A 17,688-nucleotide genomic window follows, 5' to 3' on the forward strand; every position below is an offset into this window, starting at 1 on the left:
CCCATAAAAGTACCCCATTAAAGAAACTACACCCCTCTCCATGACCATGACATCTATAGGGTTAAACAGCCGGGATCACGCCTATTATGTTCCCAGCTGTTTCTGTGGGAGCCCAGCTCTAACTTGCTCCCGGGATACAGCTGTGATCTACCCAAAACCTTATTACATCAGAGTCCAGGAAGGGGTTGGATTTAACTTATAAAAAGGATAGTCCAGATATTTGCAGGAGAGAATCTTTGATAAAGATATATTACAAACATATTTATTATACCCAAGTCAGGTTTTAGGATGTAAGATGTACCCTGGAGCTCAGAATGAGTCATTTTAAGGGAATTCTCTGAGGAGATGTCAGGAAGAGGAGAGGGAGGGAATCCTTTTTATCAGAGGCGTTACTAAGAGAGGCAGGACCCTATAGCAGACTACTGAATGGGGCCCCCTTAAAAAAATATACATATACTCACAAAGCATAAACAAAGCATGTATGTTTATACAAAGCATAAACACAAATACAGTAAATACACACTATATATACATACACCATATACACATAAATACAGTATATACACCCCACACACACATACACCCCCAATACTGCAGATGCTGGGGGCCCCTGTCACTGTGGGCCCCTTAGCATCTGCTATGGCTGCTACCACTGTACTTACGCCCCTGCTTTTTTTATGGATATGTCAGACTGTCTGCATATCAGGAACCATGTCATGGGGAAATCCCATCACCTGTCCATATATGGTGTTTCTACATCTCTGAGGGCTTCCCTTGACACAAGATCTTTAAATTATTAAATGTTATTTAATTAATCATTTTTTTGGTCAGGCAGGTTTTGACCTGCAATCTCCACTCCAATCTAGTGCTCTTAACCACTAGCCTATGCACCTACCTATTGTCAATGGAAGTATTTTATCCAACTAAGAACGTCACTAGAGCTTCCATAGAGTTACACCAGAACACAAGCTTACTGCACTGGATAGAGATGTATCTTCTCAGAGATCTCTCTGTATTACTACATTCTCCTCTTTTTTTTATAAAGTATATAATTAACACAATGAAATGTATTACTTTATATCTACTTTACCAGGACAACCTTTACAATACATATAATCAAATTGTCAGGCTGAGCCCTGCTCCCTCGCATTTACATTGTATTTCTAAATGCAATGTAAATGCCCCATGTGACCGTATCCTAAGCATTTTGAGTTCAGGTAATGCTTTCGGTAGTGAGCATCATGACACTGCTCCAGATATCGGATAACTAGAGGCCCTATGTCGGTGGCTGCAGAAGGGTACAGTGGGGGAGGCATTTCATTAGTGATGGGGGGGGGCTGTGACTAATGCATTTACCACTCTAGGCTTATACTCAAGTCAATAGGTTTTCCCAGCTTTTTATCAGAAAATAAGGTGCCTTGGCTTATATATTCGAGTCAGCTTACTATATACTCAAGTTTACTTGGTAATATATGATTTTTCATGTAACTCAATCACAGTATCAGTACAATATACCGGCCTAGATTTACTAAAGCACCTGCACCAGTTTTTTCTTTCTGATTTTGCACATTGTTTTCAGTGCACACTGCTTGCACTTGTATTTATAAAGTGTCCGAGATTTGTGACACAGCTGCATTGTACACAATGCAACACAAAATTCTGCACATAAAGGGCCTTTCCGATAAACAGTCGGACCATGCGCCACACTTATCATGCACTGTCCGACAGAATTGTGTAGCACGCTCTATGTTAAAGGTGCACCCAAAAATAGATTGGTCCATTCTGCCAGAGTAGAGCAGGGGGCGCCACATTCATGAAGAACAGTGCGCACAATTCATGAATCTGTCACACCCTACACACTACACAGGAAAACTGCACCCTCTACAGGCAAACTACACATAGTGCAGTTTGCACTATTTTTAATTAATCTGGGCCACTGTTTGGATAATTGTTCTACTAATTCTGCATGTTTCAGGGATCACCAAATGCTTTGTGAAAGTGTAAATTTCTGTACACATTGGGGGTCATTTACTAAGGGCCCGATTCGCGTTTTCCCGACGTGTTACCCGAATATTTCCGATTTGCGCCGATTGTACCTGAATTGCCCCGGGATTTTGGCGCACGCGATCGGATTGTGGCGCATCGGCGCTGGCATGCACGCGACGGAAATTGGGGGGCGTGGCCGAACGAAAACCCGATGGATTCGGAAAAACCGCCGCATTTAAAAACCGAAAATTTGCAGCTTGGGAAGTGCTTACCTTCACCTGGTCCAGCTCGGTGTATTCCGGTGCGTTCAGATGATTTTCAGCGCAGCGGAGGAACTACCTTCATAAATCCCGTCCGGACCAGAATCCTGTGCAGAGAACGCGCCGCTGGATCGTGAATGGGCCGGGTAAGTAAATCTGCCCCATTAAGTGCTTGATCTGTACAGATTAATGATTTCTCATTGATGTATTTCAGTATACTGATGAAGAAAAAGACCCACCCTACATCAAAGTGCAGGGTAAAATAATAAATAAAATAATAACAGTTTCATGTTGATTTGAAATTTGTAATTTCTATGAAATTCCAGCATAATAATCCAGGGACCCACATAGATCCAGTTATCCAAATGGTAGAAAATGTTTTAGGTTTGAAAAGATTTTAATAAAAATCTATTAAACCTATTGAAATTAATATTAATAAAACCCATATAAATTTGGCATCACTGTGATTGAACACCAACTCAAAGAATAAAGGGTGTCCTTTGTAGTGCACAGTGGAAGCCATAAAGGCAGGGCCCACAAGAAAATCATGTAAATGCGTTTTTATGTCAGTTTTACAGAATTATTTTTCCGTCTTCCCAATATACGGCATAGAATTTAAAAGAAAATTGATAGGAAGTATGATTTGTTACACATAAAACATCCAATCATACAGCTCTGTACACACATCAAAAATAAAAAAAGGTGGATTTTTAAAGCAGGGGGGGGCACCGGTGGGAAGGGGTTGGGTTCTCTCGAATGTTCTTATACTAATAGTAATAGTAATAGTAATCTATGGTACACATGTCTTTGTCTTTACTAGTGAGAACATGGCGTATGAATATTATGAAGACTTTTGGGAAGAGGAGAGTCTACCTGACTTTTGTGAAGTTTTCCTTCAGAGCACTGATAAGCCAAAAAATGGGAAGATTTATGTGATGTATCATGGAACCACAGTAGATGCTGCCGTTCAAATTATTCAGAAAGGTTTTAAGAGATCAACTAAAGGCATGCTAGGGAGAGGTGTCTATGTCAGCAGAGACATAGAGAAAGCAGAGCGGTATCCTTTGGATGATCAGAGCGATCAGGTTATCCTGAAGCTGAAAGTGAATGTGGGGAAAGTTAAGAAGATAGATTATCAGGACCACCCCTCACAGAAATCATGGCATGCAGAAGGGTACGACACTGCCTGGGTGCCTGAGTATTGCGGTATGGTTAAAAGTGGATTAGAAGAAGATTGTATTTGGGACCCTAAAAGAATAAAAGTTGTTGGCATTGTTGAATCTCCATCATCATCTGTGACAAGGTATCTTGAGTCTCTTTTGAGAAGAACACAGGACAAGTGATGTGTCACTGCCCAAGTATGAACATTACTTACCTGCCATGTCTGCCGGTGCCTGTGCAGACAATACCCCTATAAATACAATAAAAATATATAAAACAAATGCATTTTCATCATTATTATGTTAACATATAGTAATACATGGGAGGTGCAAATACAAACCCCAATAAGATATAGTTGGGTTTCTAAATATTTGGAAACTGACAATATTTTTTTTAATGAAACATATTCAACTTAAATATATATCATATAATGGACATGGAGGTCAGACTTTCAGCTTTCATTTGGGGCTATACACATTAAAGGAAATCTACCACCAGGATAAAGAATTGTAAACCAAGTACACTGACATACTGGTGAGTGCCCCCTCTGGTAGGTTATGCTTTTGTTTTAGCTTCTTAGTACCTTATTTTTACAAGAAAGAGGTTTCACAAATTACGCAAATGAGCCTCTGGGGCTCCAGACTTTATAGATGTCAATGGAGCTTGGAGCCCCGAAGGCTCACCTGCATAATTTTTAAAACCTCGTTTTCTTAAAAACAAAGGCATACGAAGCTACAAGAAGAGCAGCTCTTGCCAGAGCGGGCGCACAGCAGTATGTCAGTGTGCTTGGTTTACAATCCTTCATCCTAGTGGTAGATTTCCTTTAAAGTTAAAGTTTCCATTTTTCACTCCCCACCTTAAAAAATCTGTAACTTTCCTATTTTTCCATGTAAAGCTCTGTGTAAAGGCTTGTGCACCTCATAGTGACTTTAAAGTTCCATGCTGTGTACTGGGAAGTGGGTAAAAAATTCCAAATGCAGTAAAATTGGTGGAAAAATGCATTTGCAACATGAGGGCTTGGATTTTACAGCTTTTGCAGTTTTAATACATTTAGAAAAAATATTTATTTTGCCATCTTCTGGCACTAACTTGTGTTCGGAGTGTGTAAAAAAGGAAAAAGTAGTGTTTTCAGCTCACCGTTCGTTGTTTGTTCAATGTGCTGGCTGCTGCTCCAGGACCAAGAGAGTTTTGAGGCAGAAAAAGACTTGCATGCCGCACCAGAGTAGTAGATAAAACGAATGATTTTATTCCATAAAGTTTAAAAAACATCAGTGGATAATAGTAAAAAATAGCGAGGTGACCTGATGGCGTAGAGTGGAAAGAAGACTGACAAAATCGCCTACGCGTTTCGGGCGTAACAGCCGCCCTTACTCATGGCTCATGGTTCGGAGTGTGTGGCATGTCAAGATGAACTGAAATTTTCATTGCTAGCATTTTTAAGGACTGTACAAACGTTTTAACACTTTTTAGAAATTTTTTTATATGTTGCAAAATGGCAAAAAAAGTAGCATTTTGGACATCTGGGCGCCATTTTCCGTTACCGGGTTGAATACCAGAAATAACATTTGGATAGATCAGACATTTGGGATGTGGCTATAACATGTTTATAATTTTTACTGTTTACCGTATATACTCGAGTATAAGCCGACCTAAATATAAGCTGGAAAAAAAAACAAAAAGTGGAAAAAACTATTGACTCAAGTATAAGCTGAGGGTGGGAAATGCATCGGTCCCAGCCTGCCCCCCAGCATATAGCCAGAAACCCTTGTGTCCAGTATTTAGCCTGCAGCCCCTGCCCCCCGAATATATAATCTGCAGTCCCTACCCCCAGTATATAGCCTGCAGCTCCTGCCCATCTGTATATAGCCTGGAGCCCCTGCCCATCAGTATATAGCCTGCAGCCCCTGCCCATCAGTATATAGCCTGCAGCCCCTGCCCCCAGTATATAGCCTGAAGCCCCTGTCCCCAGTATATAGACTGCAGCCCCTGCCCATCAGTATAAAGCCTGCAGCCCCTGCCCATCAGTATATAGCCTGGAGCCCCTGCCCATCAGTATATAGCCTGAAGCCCCTGCTCCCCAGTATATAGCCTGAAGCCCCTCCCCCCAGTATATAGCCTGAAGCCCCTGTCCCCAGTATATAGCCTGCAGCCCCTGCCCATCAGTATATAGCCTGTAGCCCCTGCCCATCAGTATATAGCCTGAAGCCCCTGCTCCCCAGTATATAGCCTGAAGCCCCTGCCCCCCCAATATATAGCCTGAAGTCCCTGCCCCCCAGTATATAGCCTGCAGCCCCTGCTCCCCAGTATATAGCCTGCAGCCCCTACTCCACTCCTCTACATTATGTCACCCTTTTTGGCCATCTCTCCTATAGTTTATGATACACTGTCAGTTTGGAAGTAGTCTGACCAGGGATGTGTATTGGACAGTAATAATGGGAAAGCTTTTCTTTTTTATTTACCTACATTCTTGAAAAAACCCACTTTTCTTGAACCACATTTATAAGCTGCTGTATAACATGGCTGACAGTTTGGGCTTTAGCACCATAAAGTACAAACATGTACTGCTGACTGTGTTTTTGTATTTGGATCGTATTCAATCAGAAATACTGCCTTATTTCACTCCCGGCTTTAAGGGGTAGTCCATATTTACCTCCTCCGGTGCTTCCAGTCTCCTACGAATGAAGTGAATGTCAACCAATTGTCACTTACCGCCTAGGGTAAGATTTTCAAGTACAGGTGTAGGCAAATAATTTTCCCATAGGGCCTCATGAGAATGGTTTTAAACTTAACTTAGTTCTATGTGCAATTTGCCTGTGGAGTGTGCAGGGGGCACCAGAATCACACATTCTGGTGCACGGTCTTCATGGATCTGACTCCCCCTGGATTCACACTGCCGTTGCCCACCATACCGTAACATGGCAGGCACACGGCAGCGCCTGGGGAGAGGGGGAGGAGGTGTCTTGTCGGACACACAGCAGCCGCGTCAGAAAATTGGAGCAGATACTTTATAAATTAACGGGCAAGCAGTTTGCATGTTCTTTTCTGTGCAAAGTCAGTGTCCCCCATGCCCCTGTCCATGGAGCTGCCCCGGGCCCCTCTCCGAACTTACCTCTCCACACTCCCGCTCCCGTCCGGCCTAGGGCACGCGCACACGCCGGCACTCAGAGATTTAAAGGGCCAGCGCACAGGTGATTGGTGCTGGCCACTTCTGGATCTGCTATATAATCCGGCAGCTCCCATCACTCCCTGACGGATCTTCAAGCCATTCTTGTGAAGTGAAAGCCCCTCTGGGTTCCAGTGTTCCTTCGTACCAGTTCCTGCTCCTGTGTTCCCGTCATCCTGTTACCATGTTCCAGTCTATTCCTGCGTTCCAGTTCCTGCTCCTGTGTTTCCGTGTTCCTGCTGTGAGTTCCAGTGTTCCTTGCAGCGCTGTTCTACCGTTGTCATCCTGGGCTCGGACTGTGTTCTGCATTTCTACCGTGGCTGCCATCGCCAGCTAGTCGCACCTTTGGAACGACCTGCTAGCACCACGCCACAGCAAGACCATCCCGCTTTGCGGCGGGCTCTGGTGAAGACTAGATGCCACTTAGACTCCGGTCCCAGGTGTCAGCTAGTACCATCTCCCACGGTGGTCCAGAGGGTCACCAGACCCAGAATCCTGACAGTCAGACAGAAAACCGGCACAAACACTTGAACTGCTTGACCTGAATAGATTGTCTTTATCAGCGGGCCGTTGCCACATAAAGATGATCGATATCGTCTTACTGTTCCATTCATCCTGCTCCCTACTGCTTCTGTCCGACAGGGTGATTGCTTCTTGCCAGACAGTTTAATTCCTTAACTGCCGCGATCCTGTAAAAACGCAGCAGCAAGGGAGAGAGATAGAGGGAACAGTGTTATTGCGGTGTACTGGGGGGTTGCATTGAGTCTCATAGGCAAAATGTCAGTAAATCACTGACAGATACAATACATTGCTGTAAAGAAGTTTTGTGATATATTGTATAAGGTGTCAAGGTATCCCCAGTGTAAGTCCCCTAGTGGGACAATTAAAAAAACTTAAATAAAGTAAAAAATGTTTCTAAATAAAATAATAAAATAAATACCACCCATTTCCCTATATATACTTAATATATTTCTTAAAGGGAACCTACCACCACGATTCTACCTATAAAAATGTATGGGATGTGAGGATATCCCGCTATCTTTTAAAAATCTTTATTGCCCTAATATTCAAATTTTGTAAAGCCACTACTGCAGCGTGGAGTAGCCGGACATGTGGCAACACGTTGCGGCTACTCCACGCCCCAGTAGCCTCTTTGCTCCTTCTACCCTGAGATCTTCGTCGCACAGCTCCTCGTAGCTGCGCGCCCTCGTCCGAGAAGCCGGAGCTATTGCGCATGTACTCTAATAGCACCAATCTAACCGTTACCTTTTCTACAATAAACAAACCCTAATAATCCTCTTTTGATTGAGGAATAAAGAGGTTATAGCTCTCAGAATATGGCGACACACAGGTAAATGTGGTATACCTAAAAAGTTTTTATTTGCTAAAGAAGTAAAATATATGAAAACCTGTATATGTCTGGTATATCCTTAATCATGCTAACTTATAGAATAATTGTATGATATTTAATATACTGTAAGGTGAACTGTGTAAATTAAAAAAGTGGCAAAACAACTGTTTTAATCTGTACGGTTATAGGAAAGTGTTAATACATTTGAATCATCATCCTATTTTTACCATAAAAATTAACCCATTAAAAAAAAAATCTTGCCGCAAAAAACAAGCCCCCATATGCCCATAATACTCAAATAAAAAAAAGTCTTTAGGAATTTGAGCAAGAAAAAAATTAAAAAATGTCTTTGTCCCGAATGTCCTAAGCCAGTAAAAACCTACCACCCGATGTACCTATTAATGTGTGGGTGGTAGAATACGTGAGGATAATCCTCGTGTCCCCTGTATCTTTTACTAGCTTTTATTTCCCTGATATGCTAATTTTCTAAAGAGGCTACTGGGGCGTGGAGTAGCCTGAACTGAAGTTTCACGGCGCGGCTACTCCACACCCCAGTAGCCTCTTTGATCCTCCTACCCGCATATCTTCGTCTGCGAAGCTGCACAGTCACTTCTCCGAAGCCGTAGCTACTGTGCAGAACTCCGGCTTCGTGGACAAGGGCGCGCAGCTCCTCGTAGCTGTGTACCGAAGATATGCAGGTAGGAGGATCAAAGAGGTTATGGGGGCGTGGAGTAGCCGGACCTGAGGCTACACGGCGCGGCTACTCCATGCCCCAGTAGCCTCTTTGATCTTCCTACTCACATATCTTCCGGGAAGCTGCACAGTCACTGCTCCGAAGCCGGAGCTACTGCGCTGAACTACAGCTTCGTTGAAGAGGGCACGCGGCTGCTCGTATCTGCGCACCGAAGATATACGGGTAGGAGGATCAAAGAGGCTACGGGGGCGTGGAGTAGCCGCATCGTGTAGCCTCAGCTCTGGCTTATCCACGCCCCATTTGCCTCTTTAGAAAATTAGGATATTAGGGCAATAAAACTTAGAAAAAGGTACAGGGGACGTTAAGATTAGCCCTTAAAAGGGCTATCCTTACATACAATAGAGGTACCTACCAACCAATCTACCTTAATAGGTAGATCCGTGGTGGTAGGTTTCCTTTAAGGTGTTAATAAATGTGGCCCATTGTTTATCACTTGTCGGCAAATGTTAATATGAATATGAATGTGTGAACGCAATCCAGGTTAGTTATATTTTTTCACTAATGTTATGTGACTGTTATGTGATAATTTCAACAGGATGTTGGAAGAAATAGAAATAAAACCACAGGTACATGTGATGCAAGAACATGGACCTGCCCATGTTGGGTGTGACCTGTTCGGTAAGAGTAACAACTCTGTGAACTAGGCTTTGTGATCTTGACACTCAAAGAAACACACGTAAGTTCGATGTCCAGTTATGATTTTTTTCTTAGTCGGGCATATATATATAGAATGTATTGTGATATGTGATATTCGATATTGTGAATGTTATTACTACAGGATTCACATATCAAATATGTTACTAGTATAGGATTCACATTGTCAAATTCTACATGGGAATTTCTGATTTTGCACCTCGGTTTGCAAATTTCAACATAATAGCTGTGGGTGTATTGTTCAGCCAACAAATTAGTAATAAAACCGGACTGAATATCCTGGATTCTCTTCACTTGTGTATATGTAGTATCTGTGTATAACACCTATATACAGAGGTACAGTATACTCAGGAATGGCTGCTAATTTGCTTGTGCTGCCACACCTGTTGACCTGGATGGGACATGAACCCAGGGCCATAGCGCTGCAAGGCTGTAGTGCTAACCACTAAGCCACTGTGCTGCCCATAATAAAATATAATAACGGCCGACAAACACAGCATAGTATGTAACCAGTGATACACATACTGGTCTTATACAGTGTATCACAGGAATGGTTTCACTGTGGGTATAACATGCAAGGGGCACTTGTGGGAACCACTCTAATACACTGTGGTCCCCATGTCTCCACTTCTCTACATTATGACCCCCTTCTTGGCCATCTCTCAGCAAGCTACTGCCTATTGCAGGTTCAGTCTTCCCAGCCTGTTGCAAGGCTACAATTTTGTTTCTGGTGTTCTTCAAAAGCTCTTTGGTCTCTACATTGTGACGACGTATTCTATCTTAAAGTAAAACTTACAGACTTTGTGAAATCCACAATTGAAGAAACAGACATAAGTTTGATGTCCAGTTATAATTTTTTTTTGGTTGGGCAGGGGTAAGGGAAGAAAAGCAAATGTACCTCATACACTGAGCTGAATCCTATGAGCCTCTTCTTTCTGTATATATCAGTGATTTTTAACCAGTGTGCCGCGACACATGGTCAGGTGTGCCGCGGGGAAAGTTCCCCAAACTATGGTGCCCACTGTGTTTTGTTTCCCGGCAATGCGCAGCGATGCGCAATCACGGCTTCTTACAATGTAGGAGACGTGTACAATAACACATGCGCAAGCTTTGAACCTCGTGCAACAAAATGACGTCACCGAGGCCGGAGCATCATCCTGAGAGCGGAGAGACTCTCGCATTTGCCCACCGCCAAGGTAATGCCCACCAATAATGCTGACTATATGAGCTTTTGCCTGAGTATATGAACTGTTGGCAGAATACTCAGCATATGAGCTGGTACATGTAGTACTCCAGCAGTATACTGCATATAACAATGAGAAATGTAGGATGAGAAATACTATAGTCATGAGGCTGGAGTACTACAAGTACCAGCTCATATGCTGAGTATATGAGCTGGCACTTGTACTCTGGCCTCATGGCCATAGGACTTCTCATTGCCCCCCTTTATTTTGCAGTATATGAGCCACATAATAATCAGCACCATATACTAAAAACAGGGAGAAACTGAGAACTGTTGAGGAAGAGCGTCGTGTTTGTCTTTCCACCATTCCTGCCAGGATATCCCAGGTTTCACACTATATGTATAATATGACTGTTTTAGTGTCATTTTGAGCTATTTTGGTTGGTGGTGTGCCCCAGGATTTTCTAAGTATAAAAAGTGTGCCGCAGCTCAAAAAAGGTTGAAAATCACTGGTATATATAATGTATTCTTCTTAGATATTGTATTAGGACACTAGCTGGATTTCTAGTTCCATTTTCACAGAATAGAAAGTTCTACTACAGGATTCACAAAGTTTCGTTTCTCAACAAAGTGCTGAAACAACTTCCTCAATTACTTCTCTCGCTTTAAAAGTAATGTTGACCCTTTATTCAGTGTGTTGCACAGGGATCTGCTGCAATGGGCATCCATGCTATGAAAGGGGTGCCTATTCTGTTCCCTCCTGTTTCTAAAATTTCAGTACTTTCAGAAACACATATGGAAGATCACACAACAGCAAAAATGGTCAGTGTTTTTGGGACAGACTGTGCACATTGCATTACTTTTTAATAAATGAGTTCCCACGAACAATATTTTATTGGACGTTACGACTATTTTGTTATAGAGTAGACCATGTCCTAGTCAGCATTTTTCACCAATCAAAACTATAATTTATAAGAATACGATGAAAATCAGATGCGAAAATTCCGGTTTCTCCAGGGAGGAGGCTTATGAGCTTTGCTGGTGGGGCTTGCTTTGGGATTTTTCCTAGCTGCCTGGACAAAGAAAGTTTCTTTGTTTTTTGAAGGGTTTGACTTGTTGCTTCAGTCTGCATCATAGTATGTGGTTTGGAAATTGGTAAATTGTCATATCTTGTGTTTCCTGGTGTCCAATTTGATAAGCATTTTTTGGGTAGCTATGAAGGGACAGACTTTTGTCACATGGATAGGAGCCTGTCAATATACATGGTCCAAGTGAACATTAAGCTAAAAAATGCAAAACTAGATGGAATTCCCACATAAGAAAGTTAAAGGGTCAAGTCAAAAAAGCAGGGACTGAGACAGGCTGTGAGAGGGACTGACTGACAGGCTGTGACAGGGACTGACAGACAGACACTGAACCAAATGTATAGTGGTGCGTCGTGTGGTGCACCGCTAATAGGCCGCTAAAAATGGACGTATATGAATGGCGCTGGCATGTTCTTGTCGTTCAAAGTAGGACCCGTTTATTTCCAGAAGACAAGTAAAAACAAGACAATGCGATTTGCACCTTCTTTAGGTGCTTCCTCAGGTCTAAAAATAATAATAAAATATATGAGAAGATATCATGAAAATAAGGAGGTTTCCCGTTTATGGGGGTAGTAGATAAGTTGGTCCATGAGATATGGAGATAATAGTAGATTGTGGCTATTACCATATATACTCGAGTATAAGCCTAGTTTTTCAGCACAAAAAAGGGGCCTCGGCTTATACTTGGGTCAGCTTATACTCGAGTATATACGGTAATCTATAAAGTTTGCCTGGTGCCATAATAAGAACAGTATAGGTATATCCAACTACACTTTTTAACACATAATTTGCATAAGTAGGGTGATTTATAAATCATGATTATCTCAAAAAAGGAGCGTTATAATAAATATAATAAAAATAAATTTACACACATTTATACATGACATGAATTTCATTAAAAGCTAGCATTATATATTCTTACATAAAATGTATATAGAGAAATGGTAAAAACATATCCAGATTAGAGATGAGCGAACATACTCGTCTGAGCTTGATGCTCGATCGAGCATTAGTGTACTCGTAACTGCTCGTTGCTCGGACGAGTATTTCGCCCGCTCGAGAAAATGGCAGCTCCCGCCGTTTTGCTTTTTGGCGGCCAGAAACAGAGCCAATCACAAGCCAGGAGACTCTGCACTCCACCCAGCATGACGTGGTACCCTTACACGTAGATAGCAGTGGTTGGCTGGCCAGATCAGGTGACCCTGGGATAGACTAGCCGCTGCCTGCGCTGCTCGGATCATTCTCTGTCTGGATGCCGCTAGGGAGAGAGCTGCTGCTGCTCAGGGAAAGCGTTAGGGTGTTCTATTAGCTTACTGTTAGGCAGGAGTGATTCTTAAAGAACCCAACAGCCCTTCTTAGGGCTACAATAACGTTATAATTTTTTTTTTTTTTTATTTGCAGCTAGTACCATATTGTGAGGAATTAGCAGGGGGACTTGCTACCGTTGTGTTTAGCTCTTAGTGACACACATATCCACCTCAAACACCAAAGTGGGAAAATTTATTAGGGGTTTGATTTCAATTAGGCACAGTCTGCCAGTTTCTTTTTATTTTACGTTTATTGTTTTAATAACTCAGTGTCATCTCATCTTGCATAGTAGTGTGCTGTAATACTTGGCTAGAAAATAGCCATAGGAGAATACAAACGGCTTAATTACGCCTACAGTAGCGTTATATATATTTGTTTTCTGGTTGATCTGCTGGTGGATGTAGTTGTTGCAGTGCATCTACTAGTAAATTGTGAGCAATTTGGAGTCAGACTTGCGACCACTGTGTTTTAGTGACGCACATATCCATCGCAAAGACCGAAGTGGGAAAATTTATTAGGGCCCGGGGTTGTATTTCAATTAGGCACAGTCTGCCATTTCCTTTTTTATTTTACGTTTATTTTTTTCATAACTCAGCGTCATCTCATCTGGCATAGTAGTGTGCTGTAATACTTGGCTAGAAAATAGCCATAGGAGAATACAAACGGCTTAATTACGCCTACAGTAGCGTTATATATATTTGATTTCTGGTTGATCTGCTGGTGGCTGTAGTTGTTGCAGTGCATCTACTAGTAAATTGTGAGCAATTTGGAGTCAGACTTGCGACCACTGTGTTTTAGTGACGCACATATCCATCGCAAAGACCGAAGTGGGAAAATTTATTAGGGCCCGGGGTTGTATTTCAATTAGGCACAGTCTGCCATTTCCTTTTTTATTTTACGTTTATTTTTTTCATAACTCAGCGTCATCTCATCTGGCATAGTAGTGTGCTGTAATACTTGGCTAGAAAATAGCCATAGGAGAATACAAACGGCTTAATTACGCCTACAGTAGCGTTATATATATTTGATTTCTGGTTGATCTGCTGGTGGCTGTAGTTGTTGCAGTGCATCTACTAGCAAATTGTGAGCAATTTGGAGTCAGACTTGCGACCACTGTGTTTTGCGCTTAGTGACGCACATATCCATCGCAAAGACCGAAGTGGGAAAATTTATTAGGGCCCGGGGTTGTATTTCAATTAGGCACAGTCTGCCATTTCCTTTTTTATTTTACGTTTATTTTTTTCATAACTCAGCGTCATCTCATCTGGCATAGCAGTGTGCTTTCATACTTGGCTAGAAAATAGCCATAGCAATAGGATAGCATCGTTTGGTTTTAAAAACTAAAAAACACAAAAAAAAAAAAAAAGTTAAAAAAAAAATTCAAGTTATAACTCTCATTTTCAAAATGTTTAACCCGAGGGCTAGGGGTAGAGGACGAGGGCGGGGACGTGGGCGTCCAACTACTGCAGGGGTCAGAGGCCGTGGTCCTGGGCGGGGTGAGACACCACCTGCTTATGAGGGAGCAGGGGAACGCCGCAGAGCTACACTCCCTAGGTTCATGTCTGAAGTTACTGGGAATCGTGGTAGAGCACTGTTGAGGCCAGAACAGTGCGAACAGGTGATGTCGTGGATTGCCGACAATGCTTCGAGCAATTTGTCCACCAGTCAGTCTTCCACGCAGTCCACCCATGTCACCGAAAGCGGCACTCCTCCAGCTCCTGCACCTCAGCCTCCTCCCCCCCAGTCTGCCCCCTCCCAGCAAAATTTGCCATTTGAACCGGCATACTCTGAGGAACTGTTTTCTGGACCATTCCCACAGTCACAAACCACTTGTCCGGTTGCTGATGAGCAATTTTCCGATGCCCAGGTTTTCCACCAGTCGCAGTCTGTGGGTGATGATGACCTTGTTGACGTACTGGAAGAAGTGTGTAAAGAGGTGTCCGACGATGAGGAGACACGGTTGTCAGACAGTGGGGAAGTTGTTGTCAGGGCAGGAAGTCCGAGGGGGGAGCAGACTGAGGGATCGGAGGATGATGAGGTGACAGACCCAAGCTGGGTTGAGAGGCCGGGTGAACACAGTGCTTCTGAGACGGAGGAGAGTCCTCGACCAGAACAGGTTGGAAGAGGCAGTGGTGGGGCCAGACGGAGAGGCAGGGCCAGAGCTGGTGCATCAGCGCCAAATGTGTCAACTAGTGAAGCTCCCGTGGCAAGGGCTCCTGCGGCGAGGGCTAGATTTTCAGAAGTCTGGAGGTTCTTTAAGGAAACACCGGATGACCGACGGACTGTGGTGTGCCACATTTGCCAAACCAGGATCAGCAGGGGTTCCACCACTACTAGCTTAACTACCACCAGTATGCGCAGGCATATGAATGCTAAACACCCCACTCAGTGGCAACAAGCGCGTTCACCTCCGGCCGTGCACACCACTGCTCCTTCCCCTGTGTCAGCTGATAGTCAGCCCCCTGCCCAGTCACCTAGTCCTCCATCTATACAGACTCCATACATCACCTAGTCCTCCATCTATACAGACTCCCTACATCACCTAGTCCTCCATCTATACAGACTCCATACATCACCTAGTCCTCCATCCATACAGACTCCATACATCACCTAGTCCTCCATCTATACAGACTCCATACATCACCTAGTCCTCCATCTATACAGACTCCATACATCACCTAGTCCTCCATCTATACAGACTCCATACATCACCTAGTCCTCCATCTATACAGACTCCATACATCACATAGTCCTCCAATACGGGCTGTGCCTCCTCTCTTGTGGTGCCCATAGCAGCTGCATGAACGGCCATCATGGAACGAATGTCCTGAATTACTTCCATGGTACCTTTGTCCTGAATTTTCCCAGTGGAACAAACGTCCTGAATTTCCTTTATGGTATATATGTCCTGTCTCTATGTCCTGTATGTTCTTGGGTTCCTTCTATGGTAACATACAGCTGGCAGATAAGATGTTAAATGTTAACAATGTTGGAGCACTCAGTCGGAGCAGTGCAGGGAGCGCCAGATTCATGAAGAAATCCTGAATCTGGCGCCCCCTGCACACTACACAGGCAACTGCACATAGTACAGTTTTCACTGTTTTTAGTAAATATGGCCCAATGTTCCCCATTTATTACACTGTTTGCATCAGTTTTCTGTCTGAGTTTGCACTAAAAAGAAAGTGCACATGTATTTATGAAGTGTTTGTGTTGTGGCCGCACCACAAAATTCTGCACCTAAAGGGGCGTTCCAATGCTGAGTCTGACCGTGCACCACATTTATTACTGCGACGCAGTGTCGCACACTCTATGTTAAGGGTGCACAAAAAAAAAAAGTTGGTCCATACTGTCCGAGCAGTGCAGGGGGCGCAATATTAATGAAAACCAAGGGGCACATTTACTTACCCGTCCCTACGTGATCCCAGAGGTGCGTTCCCTGACTCCAATGCACAGCTGCCGCAATTCACTAAGATTGTACGCCCGATCAGGTCCGCCGGAGTTCACCATCTTGTTCCCGGTGTATGTAAGTGCATGGCTTGCGTCACAAATGGTAAATAAGCCCCCATGTACCAGTATTCAATAATAAACTTTTGATAAATCTGTGCCTTTGTCTAACTAACAAGTTTAGAGCTTCTTTTCTTGGAAGTTTGTGCTGTACCACTCTTGTGTTATTTCTCATGAAAATGGCAAAGATCAGTTGGGTATTAGCAGTTTGGGGTTAAGTCCCTACATAGTTTGATACTATCCAATCATCACTGAAAGTATCAGACTTTAAGAACACATAGGGCCAATGTATCAGTCCAGACCCTGCCACAAAAACCCCATCGTCGCCTCCACGATCCTCCACAGCATCCACCAGCGTTCAGCTCTCCATACCCCAGACGCTGGAGCGGAAACGCAAATATAGTGCAACCCACCCGCACGCCCAAGCCCTTAATGTGCACATCTCCAGATTGCTAAGCCTGGAGATGCTGCCCTATAGGCTAGTAGAGACCGAGGCCTTTCGCAGCCTCATGGCGGCGGCCGCCCCTCGGTATTCGGTCCCCAGCCGCCACTACTTTTCCCGATGTGCCATCCCAGCCCTGCACCAGCACGTGTCAGACAACATAATCCGTGCCCTGACCAACGCCGTTTCTGACAAGGTCCACCTGACCACGGACACGTGGACGAGTGCTGCCGGGCAGGGCCACTATATATCTCTGACGGCACATTGGGTTAACTTGGTGGAGGCTGGGACCGAGTGTGACCCTGCGGCTGGTCATATACTGCCGACGCCGAGGATTGTGGGGCCTACCTCGGTCCAGGTGTTTGAGGCCTACTATGCCTCCTCCTCCTCCCACCCCTCCTCCACCTCCTCCTCCGAACGACCATCCGTGGGCATGGCGCCATCAGTCGGTAGCTCTAGGCACAGCAGCAGTGCCGTCGCTAAGCGACAGCAGGCGGTGCTCAAACTGCTGAGCCTAGGCGATAAAAGGCACACCGCCCAAGAACTATTACAGGGCATCACGGCGCAGACTGATCTGTGGCTGGCACCGCTGAACCTGAAGCCAGGCATGGTTGTGTGTGACAACGGCCGTAACCTGGTGGCGGCTCTGCATCTCGGCAGACTGACACATGTGCCATGCCTGGCCCATGTGTTAAATCTGATAGTTCAGCGTTTCCTCAAGACATACCCCAATCTGTCTGATTTGCTCACGAAGGTGCGCCGCATCTGTGCGCATTTCAGGAAGTCCAGCACAGATGCTGTCACTCTCAGGGCAGCGCAGCGCCGCCTCCAACTGCC

At 44.1% G+C, this 17,688-nt stretch overlaps 1 protein-coding gene across 1 annotated transcript in view; it reads left to right on the forward strand.

Annotated features, from left to right (window-relative positions):
• The first annotated feature begins 9,227 nt into the window (after positions 1 to 9,227).
• Positions 9,228 to 17,688, forward strand: part of LOC140134950 (uncharacterized) — a 32,365-nt gene continuing 23,904 nt past the window's right edge. Inside the window, exon 1 of the mRNA XM_072155793.1 lies at positions 9,228 to 9,351. The gene's annotated coding sequence lies outside the window, so the exon portion shown is untranslated. The remainder of the gene's footprint in view (positions 9,352 to 17,688) is intronic.

Source organism: Engystomops pustulosus, chromosome 6, assembly GCF_040894005.1.
Source record: "Engystomops pustulosus chromosome 6, aEngPut4.maternal, whole genome shotgun sequence".
Classification (NCBI taxonomy): domain Eukaryota; kingdom Metazoa; phylum Chordata; class Amphibia; order Anura; family Leptodactylidae; genus Engystomops; species Engystomops pustulosus.